The sequence below is a fragment of the Fragaria vesca genome, linkage group LG7 (genome assembly GCF_000184155.1).
Source record: "Fragaria vesca subsp. vesca linkage group LG7, FraVesHawaii_1.0, whole genome shotgun sequence".
NCBI classification, from domain to species: domain Eukaryota; kingdom Viridiplantae; phylum Streptophyta; class Magnoliopsida; order Rosales; family Rosaceae; genus Fragaria; species Fragaria vesca.
In genome coordinates this window covers 4,707,924-4,713,923 of record NC_020497.1, presented here as the reverse complement: position 1 = coordinate 4,713,923, position 6,000 = coordinate 4,707,924, and the positions used below count along the sequence as shown (strand labels likewise).

General features: G+C 38.2%; 1 pseudogene; it reads left to right on the top strand.

Annotated features, from left to right (window-relative positions):
- Window positions 1-3,877: 3,877 nt before the first annotated feature.
- LOC101311918 lies at window positions 3,878-5,675 on the top strand (annotated as a pseudogene).
- The last annotated feature ends 325 nt before the right edge of the window (window positions 5,676-6,000 follow it).

Genomic DNA, 6,000 nt, shown 5'->3' with positions numbered 1-6,000 from the left:
TAACTACTACTACTCTCTCTCTCTCTCTCTCTCTCTCTCTCTCTCTCTCTCTCTCTCTCTCTCTCTCTCTCCCCTCCGTACCGGAACAACGAACCAGAAGCTCACCATCGTCATCACCATCCTTCTTCCACCGCCGCTTTGCTCCGTCAAACTTTCGCCGGGACAACTTCCAGTCCAACCTTAAAACCCTCGCCATCATTAGAATTTGGATCTCCCACCCGTCTGCCGCACCTAACCCATCGCCGCCTCTTGCAGCGCAGCCACGACAGAACTTTGGAACCTCAAATCGGTCTTGAAATCCGATTTCAGCACTGCGATTCTCGAGCGGAAGAAGGCGACGAATCGCCTCGTCGTCGATGAGACCATCAACTATAACAACTCCGTCGTCGCGCTCCACCGGAGACCATGGAGAAGTTCCAACTCTTCAAGGGCGACACTATTCTCATCAAGGTACGATTTTGATATGTGATTTGATGGTGTAATTTGGAATATCATTAAATAAATTTGATGGGATTTGGGTGTTTTGGTTTTCGAGCTGGGAAATTTAGGGTTTAGGGAGTGAGTGAATGATGGTTTGTAGTTTGGTTGATGGGTTTGTGTATTTTGTTTGAGATCTGGTGATTGGGTGTTTATTTCTTATGTGATTGGGTATGAAGGATGGTCTGCACATGTTGCTTTTCTTGTATGAAACATGTAGAATTTACGTTGCTTAATGGGCAGGTGCCTAAAGCAACGTTGTAAGACTGAGGTTAATATTGACAGTTGCGCACAATTCTTGGCACCTAAACTAGTTGAGGTTATGAGCCAAAGAATCAAGGAATCTTCTATTCCTGTCACAGAGAAAGTTTATTGCCCAAATCCCAGGTGTTCTGCATTGATGTCCAAAACGGAGGTGTTACAATATACAAGCAGTTTTTATGCTGGTTCAAATTTGATCTCGCTATTTTTTGCAGTCCCCTCTTAAACATTCTTTTAGAACCAGTAGTATTATTATCAATTATACAAATTAGTCTTTAGTATCTATGTCTAGATTTTGGTGCTACTTGGCAAGAATATGTGAGAAATTGAAATCAAAGTTTTGAGACTTAACTATATGTGTTTGATTGAATTGAAGGGACATATACTTTTAACCATATTTCTAGGGCCATAGTCTTGTTTAGTTTCAGTTGATAATTGTGTTCTTATCACTATTGTGCGCAAAACTGTCAATATCGACCAATAGGACCTCCTACTGATCCCAATAGGAGGTCTTATTGACCCCAGTAGGTGGTCCTACTGCCCCCAATAGGGATCTGTTATAATGACTGAAGCACACAGTTAAGTTCAAGGGTCATATTGTCCCCAGTAGGAGGTCCTACTACCCCCCAGTATGGACTGGTTATAAGTGACTGGTTATAAGTGACTGAAACACACAATTAAGTTCAAGGGTCATACTGCCCCCAGTAAGAGGTCATATTGCCCCCAATAGGAGGTCCTACTACCCCCAATAGGAGGGTAGTATGTCCTATTGACCCCAGTAGGTGGTCTGGTCAACATTCACCGGAGCGCGGTCAACATCATTGGTCATAGGAATCCGATTATAAAAACTTTATTTTATAATAGACTCTTATAATGGTCTATTGTAGTTTATTTAATTCATTAAGGGTATAATTGTCTTCATGTTGTTTAAGTTGGCTCTTGTTAATTTTAAAATCCGATTTTGTTAGTGGAAATAAAATTCTTAAAATTAGGGCTAGTGTGCATTGTCCCCTTTTTAAAATTTATTTATTACTTTTTGTATAATTTCAATACGTTATGCATAATTTTATTAATATATAAATTTATTATTCACATTCAAAATACGTTATGCATAATTTTATTAATATATAAATTCATTATTGACATTCCAAATACATAATATAAAATTTAATAAACAATCACTGCCACGTGGCGACCCAGAAACAGAAATCGTGAGTGAAAACTGCAGCTCAAAATCATTGCCATGTGGCGACCCAGGTCTCGCCCATGACCCAGGCCTTCCCAACGAAGACCCAGATGGTGGACTTGCTCTAAGAACCTGAGACACCCTCACATACCCAACATGGAATTGCTTTAAGCCAAGATCAAATCAGATGGAGTTGAGTGAAATTCTCGCACCCACCTAGCCCCTGAGTTCCACAAATACTTGACTTTCGATCAAATTCCTTTTCCTTCTCAAGTCCTCGAGTGATGACAGTTTTAAGGCAAAATGCTTTGTCCATCCAAACAAAAGGTCGTCGCATTAGAACAACATTGTGAGACAACATGGCTTAAAACGGAAACCATTTTTGGCCACCACAGTTGGATTGTAGAACCTCAGGGGCTAGGGTTTAGAGAGAGAAAACTCATTTTAGTAAAATGTTGGTTATGTATGAGTACATTGAACATAACCTTAGTAATCTATTAATTTGAAAACTTTTTCATGATTGGAATCATATACGAAGGATGATTAAGCATTATTTTCTTGGTTAATTACGAACTAAATGAACATAGATAGTATGATGACAGGTTTAGACGCATATACATCGAATCTTATCTACCATGTATTTTATCTACCATGTATTTTATCAAAATGTCATTAAGTGTATTTTGACATATTTGGTAAAAAAATTAACATTTTCTCTATAGAAAAATAAGGAAAACTCTTTTAATTTTAATTTGGTTTAAGGAAACAGAAAAGAAAAATAAACAAAATCATTTTCGATTTTAATGTATATAGAATATAATTAGGCATATTAGACCATATTATCAATATTGGTTTGACTAGATCATATAAATATTTTGGATCATACATCACCCGTCTATGAATATGTAATATTTATTAGCTTACTCTACTAGGCTCACCTGCTAGCACTATAAAATAGGCCATATAGTAGTGCTAAACACCAAGCCCCAACGAAACTAAGAAGCATTAGACCTTTCTGTTTTTTACTTGTTTTGACAAAGAACCTTTCATTTGTCTTACAATTCCGACTAGTCATGGGCAAGTTCTCTGCAAATATCGGTTTTGTGGTTCTACTCTTGTTCATTGCACTTGGTAAGTAAAGTTACAAAACTACGAATTCGTCTTTAATGGAAGGGTAAAGTCTAATTTAGACCAAAAATGCTTATACTCAAGAGTTGGGCTTCTACAAGAATATTATTTCGATGAATATTATGTTATATGTGCTGGAAATTCAACCCAGATGTTAGTTTATAACCACATACAATTCACATTTCCAGTTTTTTCTTGCTCCGAATTATTATTTTTAGTAGCATATATATACATATATTTAAATTTCTTCTACCAATAAATTAGAGCATATCTAAGATTTCTTCTTTACTTAGATTTTTGGTGTATATATGGTCTTAAAAACTCTCTTTTGTGGCAGGTATGCAATTTGTGGTAGAGGCTAGGGGCCGCGTAGGATATCCATGTCACTATCCGAAAACAGACTGTGGACCTGAGGGATTTGAGGGCTTATGCCGTTGTGAAAACATGTATTGTGTATGCCCTGACCCTGCTTCTACATGGGATACGAATACTCCGAATTCCTAAATGGATATTAATATGGATATTCGATTGTAGCTCAATTTAATAAAAAAAAGAAAGTGTACACCAGATGCATGGATTAAATAAAAGAATTGATCGAGTAGAAGTGTAGCTTCATGATGATTATCCAATTTATGAGAATGTATCAGATAATATTTTTTCTCTTGGGCTATCAGAAAGAAAATTAATACAGTGCTTATCTGCTTGACTGTTTGAAAAAACAGAAATTTTAAGTAAATATCGAAGATATCATGGATATTTTTGTCCTTAGCTGCTTCTGAGTCGAGTCTTCAAGCCCTTAATCTGGGTTCCAAATGACCCGCTTCAATGTCTCACGTGGCCTATTCCTTATGCTCCAGTGCCCTCAAACTCTCGGCTAAACTGGGTTTTGTTCGCGCGGGAAAGCAACTACATGGGCACGTCTTAAAGTTGGGAATGTATAACTTACAGTCCTTGCAAATCCAAATTCTCAACGTTTACGTCAAATGCAAGGATTTAAATCATGCACAGAAGGTGTTTGATGAAATGCGTGTGAGAAATGTGGTGGCTTGGAATGCAATGATTACTGGGTTTGTTAACTGTAGCGGTAATCATGAGTTGAATTTGTATCTGGGTTTTTGTTATTTTAGGAGAATGTTGGTGGAGAGAGGTGGTCCGGATGGTATAACATTTAATGGTTTGTTCCGCGGTTGCGTGAAGTCAAAGGATGTAGAGATTGGTAGACAATTACATTGTTTTGCGGTGAAATTAGGATTTGGTTTGAATTGTTTTGTGGGGAGCGGAATTGTTGGTTTGTATGCGAAGTTTGGTTTAGTTGAAGATGCAAGGTGTGCTTTCGATTGTGTGTTGTTCAAGGATCAGGTTTTGTGGAATGTTATGGTAAATTGCTATGCTTCAAATTCTTTGGCAGAAAGGGCCTTTGGGGTCTTCAATGTGATGAGGTTGGAGGGTGTTAAGGGGGATGAGTTTACGTTTAGCAGCCTACTCAGTGCATGTAGTACTTGGGGGTCTTGTGAACTTGGAATGCAGATTCATGGCAGTGTTATTAGACAGTTGTTTGATTATGATGTTCAGGTTTCCAGTACACTTGTTGACATGTATGCAAAGAATGGTAACATAGGTGATGCTCGCAAGGCTTTTGATGCAATGTTCATCAAGAATGTCGTTTCTTGGAACACTATAATTGTGGGATATGGGCAGCATGGGCAAGGGATTGAAGCTATAAAAGTTCTGCGGGAAATGTTTCGGGAACGTTTTTATCCTGATGAGTTTACTCTGGCAAGCATTGTTAGCTCATGTGGTAATGTACCATCTGCTAATGAACTTATGCAAGTTCATGCTTACATTATTAAATTGGGGTTCCATTTGTTTTCATCAATTGCTAATGCTCTAATAAATGCGTACTCCAAATGTGGTAGTATTGCTTCTGCATCTAAATGTTTTGACTTGGTTACTGAACCTGACCTAGTTACATGGACTTCAGTTATATGTGCCTATGCATTCCATGGTCTTGCCAAAGAAGCTACTCAGATTTTCGACAATATGTTAACTTATGGCATAAGACCTGACGGAATTGCCTTTCTTGGGGTTCTTTCTGCATGTAGTCATGGAGGGTTAGTAAAGAAAGGCCTTCATTACTTTAAATTAATGACTGATGACTATCAAGTTTTTCCAGATTCCGAGCATTATACCTGTCTCATTGACCTTCTTGGACGAGCTGGTCTTTTGGATGAGGCTTCCATTGTTTTGACCTCGATGTCAATTAAAGCCGATCCCAATACATTTGGAGCATTCATAGGGGCGTGTAAAGTCAATGGAAATGTAGGATTAGCAAAATGGGCTGCAGAAAAGCTTTTCACATTAGAAGCAAACAAACCTGTGAATTATAGTCTCATTTCTAACATCTATTCTACTGAAGGTCACTGGGCTGATGTTGCAAAAGTACGCCAAATGATGAGGTACAATTGTGATCAGAAAGCTCCCGGTTGTAGCTGGCTGGAGGTAGGCAACTAGGCAGTGACATTCATACGTTTGTGTCAGGTGATGAGTCCACCCACAAGCATCACAGATGTATATTATGCTAAGGATGTTGCTCAGGGTGATGAAGGAGAAGAATTATACCTAGGATCAGTGATCAAGTTGGATTCAGTTGTGGATGAATCTGCTTGTAGTTTGCCCGACTGATCTGGAGCTCTGCTTTGAAAAGCACTCTAATTACTCAGTGACTCCCTTGTGATGTAATGATCTGCTCTCATATCTTCGTGAGATGTAAGGATCTGCAGCCTTACACATTCACTCAAAGTCTTTATGTCTTATTAGAATCTTAAATGCTTATTGTGTAGAATATATCAGTAGTATGTGCGATTCTGAATCATTTCACCCACGTTTACCATGTAGAAAGCCTAAGTTTCATATGAACTTGATGAGTCTATCATGATTCCACATTGCAG